At 36.6% G+C, this 12,859-nt stretch overlaps 1 pseudogene; it reads right to left on the reverse strand.

Annotated features, from left to right (window-relative positions):
• Nucleotides 1-8,448, reverse strand: part of LOC106344946 — a 9,723-nt pseudogene extending 1,275 nt beyond the window's left edge.
• Between the last annotated feature and the right edge of the window lie 4,411 nt (nt 8,449-12,859).

A 12,859-nucleotide genomic window follows, 5' to 3' on the forward strand; every position in this document is an offset into this window, starting at 1 on the left:
AGAGTATGGAGCTGATTTTCGAACAGCGATCGTGGGTGTTCTGGTAAGGGTGTGCGGTCTAAGTCTACAGCTTGTATGGTTCAGAGATGTTTGGTAAGAGCATGGTTATTCAGGAAAAGCGAGTTCCCACGCTTTCAAACCTTTCTCCCTGTTCTTGAGGCTTGGCCTTGTTCGAGGACAAACAAGGATCTAAGTCTGGGGGAATTGATATATGGTGTTTTTAATACCATTATATGTGTGCTTTGAGCTAATTCTCAGTCCTAATTCGTGTTTAATTGATATCATTCCAGGTTTGGAGCAGGTGAAAGAGCAAAGAAGAGAGATTCAGGAAGTCAGATGTCATTTTGAAGGATACGATGCGGAACAGCCATCTAGAACAACCCGAAGGTTGTTCCCGAATAGAACAAGCGTCTGACTGTTCCCGATCATTAAGAAAACTTCCTATTCCGGAAGTTTGCCCTAGATTCCACCCTCTCTTATTTCTTTACCACCAGCGCCTCCATATAAAAAGGCCTATGCTATCATTTATTTTTCTTACGTTAGTTTTTGCAAGAGACCTAGAACTATTTTCTTTGGATTAAGCAACTTGTAAGGGAGAAGGCTTCATCCTCACGAGAAGATCATCCTGAACCCTTGTCTTTCTACTTTATTTTATATGCAGTATTATTCAGAAACCATGTCTGTGTCATCCTGCTTTATGATTGAGTAGTAGGCTAAGCTTGCTTAGGGTTGTAGGGTGTTAGCCGCATGAACTGAACACAAATAAGTGATCTTAACTGTTTTTCATTCATATTGTTCTTACTGGTTACATTGAATTGATCACTTAATGTTCGATCTCTGATTTAATCACCTAGGTAACCGCTTAGGAGATAAATTGACATATATTGAATGAGCTTTGTATCCCTAATCAGCGAGAGTAGATATTAGGGTATTAAGTGAACTAATCAGATCTTGTCTCTAAGGCTTGTTATCGCGTCTTGTTCCAAGTGAGAACTTAGGATTCAAGACCGATCTGCAAAGGGAGCAAGACCACGATAGTGGATAGTTCTAGCCGAGTGATATGAGTTCTAAACTGCACCTCATTGCACTTGAATAGTTGTTCAGTTTTGCATTGACACCCGATTAATGAGCCTAAGCCGGCTTCATTTAAATCGAATTTGAACCATCTAGGTATTCTAGTTACTTGCGTCACAATTAATTCTCAAAACCCCACTTGTTTTTCAGCTTATTATTGAACTCATAAGAGTAAAGAGTAAACTGGTTCTCTGGATTGAATCTCAAATATTACAATTACCACTGTTAACTTGACAGTAGCAGGGATTCATTTTTAGTGTATCACATACAAACATAATCAAACTGAATCAAACTTCTAATCATCGCAAAATCAAAAAAAATGAAAGAAATTGAAAAAAAAAATCGACAATTAATACTTGTTTGGTTTCTCGACATCACTGAGTAAGAAAAAAAGAAAAGATGAGTATTTAAGGTTTCCAGTGTGTTAATTTATGAGATTAAATCTTAACCACTTAAGAAGAATCTAGGAAACATAATATTCGGGAACACTAAACGATTTGTATGATGCTTGGGTATATTGCACGACACAATTTTGGGAAAGGGAATAAATCATAAATGGTAAGGTTTTGGGTAAGTTCGGTTATGTTCGGGTAGGTTCGGGTATCGGGTAATAACCGATCGGGTTCGGTTAACCAAAATGGGATAGGGTGAAAACCGATCGGGTATTTGGCACTAACCGAACTCGAACCCAACCGCTTACTTCGGGTCGGGGTCGGTTTCGGGTATCGGTTTCGGGTATCGGTTATTATGCCCACCCCTATCGAGGGTGGTAATCTGGTCGAGCAAATCACAGAAGCGCGACTCGTGCCATATGGTGTTCCCTAGAGCTGATATCCCCTAATTATCATTCATGACGGCGTTGGAAGGGACAGATTTAAACCTCAAAATGAATGAACATAGTGAGTCCTCGCTCTTCTGGGACATTGTCAATAGGTCGGTATCGAATGCTCTTTTTCTATGAACATAAAGTAGTGTTTCATGAACAGGTAAAAAGCTAAGTGAGTTTTTTATGATTGCATCCAATCGAGAAAACCAGTTCAAATCTTCTCATGCTAGATTTTTGACGAAGCGTTGACAGTATTTGGTGTCCCTCTCTCCATCGTTGAAGTGAGTGCATTCCATCGCGATGCAGAAAGCTGTCATGTGAGCCAGAGGTCCATCTTTCCTTTGTATGATGAGATTTTTTTGGGATGGAATTATTGAAGATGTGATCCGTGAACAGCATTTTATGAGTTTCTTCAGTGACTTTATTGACTTCAGGGGCCGAGTTTGTAGCTCAATGGATCTTCAATTGCATTATCTTGAGGTCGACAGTAATTTGCGGTAGTGTTCATTTAAGGAAGCCAATTTTTTTTTTTTGGGATCATCGTTGTGTTATCTGGGATATGGTTCCAATGGCTGTTACGATCTGCTATTCGTTGAGTTCACTCCTTGTACTATGGCGGGGTTTTGAAGACTCATTGGTGACAGGTAACAAGGGAATTGATATGTGCCTGTTGCTCAGCCAGGAATTGGGAAAGTTCTTGCAAGTGTTGTAGAGCTTGATGTCCCATGGTGTTGTTGTCATGCACATTAAAATAACAAAGAGAAAAGAGTTTGTATGAAAGAAGATGTTACTGATTTTGAAGTTCCATTTAATGCGTGTTCAGCATCAACATGAAGCAACAAGCTGATTTACACACAAGTGTAAGACATTTTGAGGTGGAATATTATGTGTATGTGCAGCTTCATCCTTACATGCAACAATTAGTGTTGATTCGTTCTAATCATATAAAATTGCATGCTCCTAAATACTATGACCTCTACAAGGTCTTGGATAAACATGATTCAGTTCCATACAAACTGGAGCTGCATTCTAGTTCATATGTGCATCCGATTTTTCATGTTTCTCAGTTACAGAAATATGTGGGTTCAGTGTTGACTACAACTCAACTTCCAAAGATTCATTGTGAAACAAGTGATAAGAAACCATAATATTGTTTGGGCAAAGATTGTCCAACATCATAACAAGCCTACTACAGTGGTTCTTGTTAAATGGTTCAATCAGATGGAAAAGAAGTTATGTGGGAATCTTTATGAGTTGTAAAAGATCCAAAATTTTGTGTAAAATATTGCGGTCAAGGTTCTTAAGAAGGAGAGATTTTCCATAGATTAATAGAAGGGTGGCAGCTGGAAAAGTTAGTTAGTCTATTTGGATGTCTGTATGTTGGTTAGGACTCGACGAATAAGAAGAAGACCGTGTAGGTGACAAGCTTGATGAGTCGACTCAATAACTCATTGTCATGAAAAAATAAACATGGAAAAGAGTTCATTAGTTTTCATTCATTCAGAAATTACTACGTAATTCTCTCTTGGGTATTGTAACACTTACGTACTCGTTTTATCCTTATTGTTTGAAGATCTTTCTTCATTACGATCTTCTACATTTAGATTATATTTCATTTTTTCATGAACAGTGAACCGATTGAATAGTGAAATCATTGGATTGTCGCTATTATATACTTTTGATTATGAATAAAAAAGGGGAAAACTGATCATATGTCGTATTTTATAGTAACATAATGGAATTTAGCTCATTTCTATATTTGTCAAGAAAATTAAAATTTCTTTTTTATTAAAATTTTACTCTTTGGTGTTTTTGGTTAGATAAGGAATAAAATATATTAGTTTGTATTTTTATGTTGTTTCAATTTATCTTTTATCTTTGACCCCTTTTTATGTGGATATTATTGCCTCTTACAAGATTCTTAAGATGTTTCAGTACTAACACAGAAATCTACAAGAAATAAAAACGTGGAAGTTTTATTCAAATTCATAACAAAAAATCACGAAATTACCACAATATAAAAGGTGGCTAAAAATAGCTACATTATTGCCACATATATTTCGTGTCAAAATTTCCATGAAATAAAACATGTGGCTAATACACAAAAATATATTTTTACCACGATTTAGTCATGAATTTTTTCACGAAGATTTATAAATTAGGCACATTTTTTTGTGTGGCTATTAAACACTATATACAGTGAAACCTCTATAAATTAATAATGTTGGGACTATACCAAAACTATAATTTTTTATTAATTTATAGAGATATTAATTTATCGATATACTAATTGAACCAAAAATTCAATTTGGGACTATAAAATTATATTATTTTATAGAGATTTTTAGTGTATATTAATTTATAGAGTATTAATTTAAATAGGTTATACTGTATATATCTATTAATATAAAGTAGAGTCCAACTCTCTTCTCCTCTTGCCACCTCAGAAAATAGGGCGAGGAGACGCCAACACTACAACCTCAAATCTTAAGCTTAAACTCAAATTTTAATATTTTTACAATTTAGTTTCAAATCTTAAATCTAATACCCTAACCGTAAACTCTAAATGTAAACTATACCCCAAATCATATATCCTAAATCATACTCTAAATCATATACCCTTAACTCATACCTTTGAATTCTGATTTTAAGTACAAAAATCTTATTACTATAGTATGTAAAGTCAATACCCAAACTTAAATATTTAATTTTTTTTAATTTATTTCAAAACCTTAACCTGACTCATAACATAACTTTTAAAATTTACAATTTAAGTCACTAAAATTAAATTATAAATCATAAAAATAAATATAACCAATAATTAGAATATAATTTAAAAGTACTTTAATATGTCATTTACATTAATTATATACAAAATATTTAAAAAAAATTACATATGTACTTTACATAAATGCATTTTCATAAAAATTATAAAACTGAAATCTAGTCACTTTGTTAATGTTATATACCGTTGAATTTATAAATGTAAATGATAACGTACTTTTTATATAATTAAAATTAGTTAAAATATAAAATTGTAATTTCCAAACCAACTATAAAATATAAAGCAGTTTTTGATTGATTAATCTTGTCCGTTGATTGCTTTTAATTCAATGGTTACAAATCATTCTCTTGTTAATCCCCTTCTTTCTTTATCATTAGTCCATTGATTTCTTTTTGATCCAATGACCTAAAACCAATATTTTAATCTATCATATTTTCTGCTTCAAAATAATCAATCATCTCTCACAATTCAAGCCAACAAAGATGGCGAGTGAGCAGGTCCGGCTCTGACTAGAAGCCCATGAAACATGTGCTTCCTGGTCAAAGGATAGATTTTTTTTTTTTATGGTATCAACTAAAACCAAACTATCAAGTAGTTTTACTGGTAACTCTATTATTATGTGTATGTAAACCAAGGTTCAAAACTCTACAACAGCATCTTTTGATGTTTTATGACTTAAAAATTAATAACAATCCAATTTTGTTTTTGGCTTTTGAACCAATATTTTTCAGAACCAACACTGCAAATGACAAACAGAAATTTGAGGAACAAACCGAGATGGCGGAGCAGCACTGGTGGCAAGGCGGAAGACGGAGGAGCTACGTGTAGCAGCGCTATAGGGCAGTGGCAAGGCGGAGCAATGGGGAAGACAAAGAAAGATAACGAGGTAAAGAAAATAAACAATGCGAATCCAAAAACTCAAGATATAGGTGATGGTTGTTTCATTAGCTTTTAGTTTTAGTTTTTGGTTTTTAGATTTTAGTTTTTAGATTTTAGTTTTTGTTTTTGATTTTTAGTTTTTGGTTTTAGCTTTTGATTTTTAGATTTATATTTTGGTTTTGGTTTTCCTCTATTTTTTTGTTTTTCATAAAATATTTAATACATTAGTTTAAAATAATACATCAAAATAGCAATAAAATATTTAGAATTTACCATTTAAATTTATAAAACTATTATAATTATTATTTAAAAAAAAAATAAAGTAACATGTTTTTAATTATTGTTTTTATAAAAAAACTTATATTATAGTAAAATATAAATCATAAAATATTATATAAGTTACAAAAAAATAAATATTAAAAAATTGGAAACTATTTAGAAAAAATTCTTTTGTAATTTTTTTTTTAATTTTTAAAGCTATAGAAATAGTTTTCTGCTTGTGTTGTTAGTTATTAAATCTTCATTGGATGAAAAATGGTTTTAAAAAACTAATAATTAATAAAATATGTGAAAATTATATTTTTACAATTAATGTTTTCAAACTTTATTGTAATATAATAAATAAGAAATAAAAATATGTAGAATTTTATTAAAACATATGATTTTGTTTTATCATGCCGGTTACATATTTGGTCAATTTTAAAATTTTAGTGAACTATTTAGGATTTCGGGTTCAGACTTTATTCTGGGCTTGAATTAGAGCATTATAAAGCCGACAGCGAGCCTATTAAATATAATAAGTCTTCCATAATATAATACTAGTGGGTATAGCCCCTGCGCAAGCGCGGGGTTGATGACGTAATTGAAGCTTTGTATAAATATTTGAAGGTCATGGTGTGTTTTGCTATGGTGTTTGATTTGTCAGTATTTGTGTTTTTTATAGGTGTAGCAGATTAGTCTAGTTTGTGGTGTTAATTTGAAACTACTATTCATTATCCCAAACTTTGTTTATTTTTGTTTTTTCGGTAATTTGTAGTTCTCAATTATTTATGTTTTAAGACAAGTATTTCAAAATAAAATAAAAAATAAACTCTAGTGATAATTACATGCAGGAGTTTTATTTTTATTTTATTTTTAATGGGTTTAAACTGAAGAATTTTTTTTTCCAGAATTACTTAATTGTTTGGGTGGTGGGATCGACGTTGGCTTAATACATCAATTACTCCAGCTAAGTAACATAATCAAACACGGCCAAAGCTGGAAGTTCCAGAGACTCTTTCGAGCTGCACAGAGGTTACAAAAGATGACAAGCATAACTTTTGTCTCCTTACGAAATCTCAAGAAGTGAGCAGCGACCGCATCGATTGCTAGATGAGCCAGCACATATTTCTTCTCCGGTATAGCTTTCATGAAGTAATTGCACACCCACAAACAAAAACACAGTGTAATGAAGAAGGGCACAAGATATAACATATATTAGTAACCCACATATGTACGTGTAAAGTATAGGCTGCATTTACCTTCTTGTGCGAATAAACTCCATCTCCGCCACACACATACCAAGGTGGCTCTGCAGTTCATGTACATGAATAATTTTGTTTTAAGTGCTCAATAATTTGGCAAAACTATCGGAAAGACAAAGGTAAGTCCTTGTTACCTTGGTAAATTTTCAGGAATAGAAACTTTTGTATTATGCTCCCTATAATAACAGCTTCAGGGATGGTGCATGACTAACAAAAATATGCAAGTTATTTAGAAAAAAGTCATAAAAGGAAGACAAAAGAAAAGAAAAGAAAAAAAAACAAACCTTAAACAGAGGAAGTAAAATGCCATAGAGCAATCCTTTGGGCTTGAAGAGTGCCTTTTTTTAAGATTGGTAGAGACTAAAAATGTAGCTTTTGTGGATTCTGATTTCCTCTCTCACCCTAGGAAGAAGAAAAATCTCATAGAAGCGTTCAACTTTGCTGCTTGAGGCAAACATGTTTGTAGCCTTGTACACTGTATTTGGGGACCAACTCTCTAGCTGAGTCAACTTCAATAAACTTTTCCAATTTTCTTGTCTAGTAAAATGGGTTTATTTACCGTGTGTGTATAGACTCATAAACTCTCCCAGCCTGTAACAGTTTATCAGATACAAAAACTAAAAATGCGGTGCAATTTGTAGAAATGATATTTTTCCAGGAGAAGGGTAAAAAGAGAGGCGTTACTTTCTATAGTAGTCAGTTGCTGAAATACAAGCTGAGCCTAGAACAGGATATTCATCTAGCCAGAGAGTAAGAGTTAAATCACACAGAAGAAAAATCAAAGACTTTCAAAACATGTATACTTATCAAGAAAAACATGTTGCTGCAATATGTTTATCTTCAAGCTTGTTGATAGAAGAAGTAATAGCCTCAGAGAGACGTTTTGCTATTGAAGCCACATCCTTGTGAAAAAATGCATTTAGTAATAACTTCTCTTCTTTCTCGCTTTAGGCCATATCCTTGAAAACAATCTTATCAGAAATAAATGCAATTAATTTAGACACAATCTCAATTACATAACCAGAGCTAATGATCCAACCTTACATGGTAATCAAGTTGGCTCAGGATCTCAATCTCATCGACATCATCAGTAACATCTTCCAACTCATGCATTGATTGCTTGAAGAAGGCGCTCATGGGGATATTCTCGGTGTTTTCTTCAGCCTCGAGTTTCTTTTGTTGCGCACACTTCCTCCATTAGCTGAACAAACAAAACTATTAGAGAAATCCATCAATCAACAAAAGAATCTGAAAATTCTCACCTTCCGGCTTTTGCAACCATCCATCGGTGACGCGGCGGCAGCAACGGAGATTTCCTTAAAGCCCCTCTCGCTCAGACCTAACCGCTCTTGTTCTGCCATTTTACCAATTCACACCACCATTTATCTGTTAGTGCACCTTCCAACTCCAAACCGATCGACTTTTACAATCGAGCCGGCTTTCAAAGATGGAGGGTAGTGATTGGCTCGACCAACGGGTATGAAGCTGTGGATCAGAGAGCTCTTCAGGTTGAAACATATCATATAATTAAACAAATGGTTATGTAAGACAGTTCTAATAGATAAGGGGTGATTGTAAAGAGAAACAGAGAGTTTGGAATTTTCTGTATATCATTGATCAACAACGAGTCTTACATTTATACAACTCAAGCTGAGAGGATCTAGGATTTAGGAGAGAATCTATGCAATTGTACAACAACTCAAACGATCTCCTAAACTATAGCAACAAACATAACCATAGTAGAATATCTCACGTATCTTATCTTATCTGAAGCTTCAGTTACTGTTACTTAGCCAAACTCCAATACCCCCCTCAAGTTGGAGCATACAGATTAAGAATGCCTAACTTGATGCGAAATGAATGAAATCCATCTCTGCCGATTGGTTTAGTCAAGATATCCGCGAGCTGCAGTGTCGTGTTAATATGATGAAGCTTGATGTTGCGTGATAGTACTTCATCCCAAACAAAATGCAGATCAAGCTCTATGTGCTTCGTTCTTTCGTGGAAAACCGAGTTTGTAGCTATGTAAATAGCTGATTTACTGTCACAAAAGACAGCCATTGGTGTCGTGTGCTCGACGCCCAAATTCGCTAACAGTCTCTTCAACCAAATTAACTCATGTGTCACAGCTGCTATGGATCTATATTCAGCCTCAGCTGAAGAACGACTCACGGTAGGTTGTTTTCTTGTTTTCCACGAGATAGGTGATCCTCCTAGCTGTACAAAGTAGCCTGTTACTGATCGTCGTGTTAGTGGACAACTTTCCCAATCAGCGTCACACCATCCAGTGATCTGAAAATCTCCATCTGCTCGTAACAAAATCCCTTGACCCGGATCAGATTTAAGATATCATAGAACCTGTAATGCGGCCTCCCAATGATCAGTTCTCGGATTCTTCATAAATTGAGACAGAACGTGACTGCAAAAGCCAAGTCAGGCCGGGTTACCACTAGATATATTAATCGGCCTAGAAGGCGCCTATATGGTATCGGATCAACCAGTCGAGGTGACTCAGAGGTGGAAAGATGATGATGATGCTCAAGTGGGAAGCTAGTCGGTTTTGCTCCTAGAAGACCAGCCTCATTTAGTATATCCAAGACATACTTCCTTTGACAGAAGTAGATTCCTTTTTTGTTTCTTGCTACCTCAATCCCCAAAAAATATTTCAATGGAACCAAATCTTTCATGTGGAAACATTCAGAAAGGTAGTCTTTGAACGCTTGTGTCGTAGAGTCACAGCTTCCCGTGATGATCAAGTCATCGACATAAATCAATATCTGCAGGCGAACCCCTCCTTTTGTGTATGTGAACAAAGAGCAATCTGTCCTGGACTGTTGAAAACCGTAATCCTTCAAAGCAGTTGAAAGCTTTGCGAACCAGCACCGAGGCGCCTGTTTTAAACCATAAAGAGACTTACGAAGTCGAGATACCTTATTCTTGTCTTTCAATTCAAATCCGGGGGGCAGTTTCATGTAGACTTCTTCTTCCAAGTCTCCATGTAGAAACGCGTTGTGAACATCCATCTGATGCACAACCCAATTCTTTTTCGCTGCCACATCCAAAAATAGACGCACTGTACTCATCTTGGCGACCGGAGCATACGTTTCTGTGTATTCTTCCCCTGCGATTTGCTTATTACCCAAAGCCACCAATCTTGACTTAAATCTTTCAACACTCCCATCAGAATTAAACTTAACCTTGAAGACCCACTGACACCCGATTGCTTTCTTCCCCGGTGGCAAATCCTCAATGGTCCATGTATAATTCTCTTCCAGAGCCACAACTTCTTTAGAGACTGATTTACGCCACTGTTTGTCTCTCATAGCGGCCTTAAACGATTTCAGTTAGTGAGTGTTAAGAATTGCAGTAACATAATCCCCATGTGTTTCGGAAAACCGATGACAATCATCTTGAGCCGACAAGGGATAGCGTACCTCATTCGTTGTGCTCTCTGCGTCTACAACCATGGCAGCGTTGACAACGTAATTACACAAACTGGCTGGAGCCTTCGTAGTTCATTGTCCTTTTCCCAGTTGTGGTTCCTGAACTTCTTCAAATGCATTCGTTGGAGGAGGTGTCGGCACCAGCGGATTTGTTATCGGTTCCACCGTCGTCTGCGAAGAAGACAATGTAGGCTGATCCAAATTTGATGAGTTTTGAGGCCCAGTAGGTTCTGTTGAAGGCCGAGCTGAACAATTAATTGGATTTTGATATTTGTGGCCCATATCATCTTCAAACACAAGTCCATTCGATATTTTATCCCACAATCCTGTCGTGTTTTCTTTAATCCTCGACGGCGAAGAACACCGGTATGGAAATTGAGTCTCTGAAAACACAACGTTACGTGAAACAAATAACTCCAACTTGTCTAAATCATACAACCTCCATCCCTTCTTGCCGTGTGGATAACCGACGAAAACACATCTCCTGCTTCGTTCAGCAAATTTGTCACCAGCTCGATTCTGGTTGTGAGCAAAACAAAGACTCCCAAGAACTCGGAGATGGTCATACCCTGGTTTTTGCTTGTATACTCGTTCATAGGACGTTTGAAACTCCAAAACTGAGCTAGGTGTACGATTTATCAGATAACCAGTAGTTAATATACACTCACCCCAAAACTCAATGGGAAGATTGGCTTGAAATCGCAGTGCTCTTGCCACATTAAGAACATGTCTATGTTTCCTCTCGACCCTTCCGTTCTGTTGTGGCGTGTTAACATATGACGTCTCATGTATCACGCCTTGCTGTTGGAAGAACTCAGTCAAACCCAAAAACTCGGATCCATTATCACCGCGGATCGTTCTTATTGGCGCCTTCAACTGTTTCTCAGCCAGCGCAAAGAAGTTTTTCAAGTGTTTTGAAGCTTCCCTCTTCTCGTTAAGCAGATATAACCATACTCCACGAGAATAGTCATCGACAATCGTTAAATATATCTAGCTCCTGAGTGTGAAGGACTTCGATACGGTCCCCATAGATCGACATGAATCAATTCGAAAATCGCAGTTGTTTTTTTCAAACTTATTGGAAAACAATCTCTTGTTTGTTTGGCGCGGAGAGATACTTCACACGCTTTATTCAAATCCGAGACAGAAACAGAAGATGAAACAACAGGGAGCAACTGAACCACTTTCGCAGAAGCATGACCCATCCTGCAGTGCCATAACTCCAATAACTTCTCCTCTTTTGTTGTGACTGCTGCAACAGACTCCATGCTTCGAAAGTGAAAGGTTCCGCCTACTCGCCTACCCGCTCCAATCACCATCCTCGAAATGCGGTCCTGAACAACAAGAAAGCTATCAGCCATCTGAAGAATACATTTTTTTTCATCCATCAATTGTCCGAGCGAAATCAAATCAGACTTCAACTCTTCCACATAATACACAGATTTCATAACCAGGTTGTTACCCAAACGTATGGACCCTTGTTTCACTAATACATGTTCTCTCCCATCAGCCATTATAAAAAGAACAAGTGCCATTTTTCTAACATCAATCAATGCATCATATCTCCCAGTAAGGTGATGGGAAGCTCCAGTATCCAAAATCCAAGTAAGGGAAGTAGATGTCTTACCAGACAGCTTGTCGACTTCTTTGTCGGTTTTTATGTTGCCATTGTGGATACTCTTGATCGATTTCCACTGCTGCTTCGTAAGTCCGCTAACTCCATCACGATCCTTGTCTGTGAGAACAAAGTTGGCGTGTGCACTGCTCTGTCCATCGGTGCGAGGAACATTGACACAATTTGCATAGGCTTGTCCTCGTCCTCTTCTTCCGTTCGAACTCGAGGAACCTCCATGGTTTATGCCTTGAACAGAACGACTATTTGGCCTATCACCCGACCATTCAGGTAATCCAATTACAGCATAACAGTTCTCGGAAGAGTGGTCACTACGATTGCAGTGTTTGCACAACACGTTACCATCACTTTGATATCTCGGTTTCGTCTGAGTTGCAAACGAAGTCACTTCTGGACGTTCTTCTCCTGCAACATGAAGATCCTCCTCCTGCCTCACGATTTTGTACACTTCCTCAAGAGGTTGAACTGGAGATTGCGCCACCAAACTTGATCAGACTGCTCGGAACTGATCATCAAGACCAAACAGAAATTGGTGCACCTAATCTTCCTCACGATCAGCTTCCTGTGCAGTTCCCAGATTGCACACATGATATCACTCAAATTACCCTAAGGAGTGATTTATACTCTCTCAAATAAGAGGTCGAGTTGTAGTACTTAGGGATCGAATTCACCGGGAGCTAGGGAACCTAATGGATC

The sequence above is a fragment of the Brassica oleracea genome, chromosome C5 (assembly GCF_000695525.1).
Source record: "Brassica oleracea var. oleracea cultivar TO1000 chromosome C5, BOL, whole genome shotgun sequence".
Taxonomy (NCBI): domain Eukaryota; kingdom Viridiplantae; phylum Streptophyta; class Magnoliopsida; order Brassicales; family Brassicaceae; genus Brassica; species Brassica oleracea.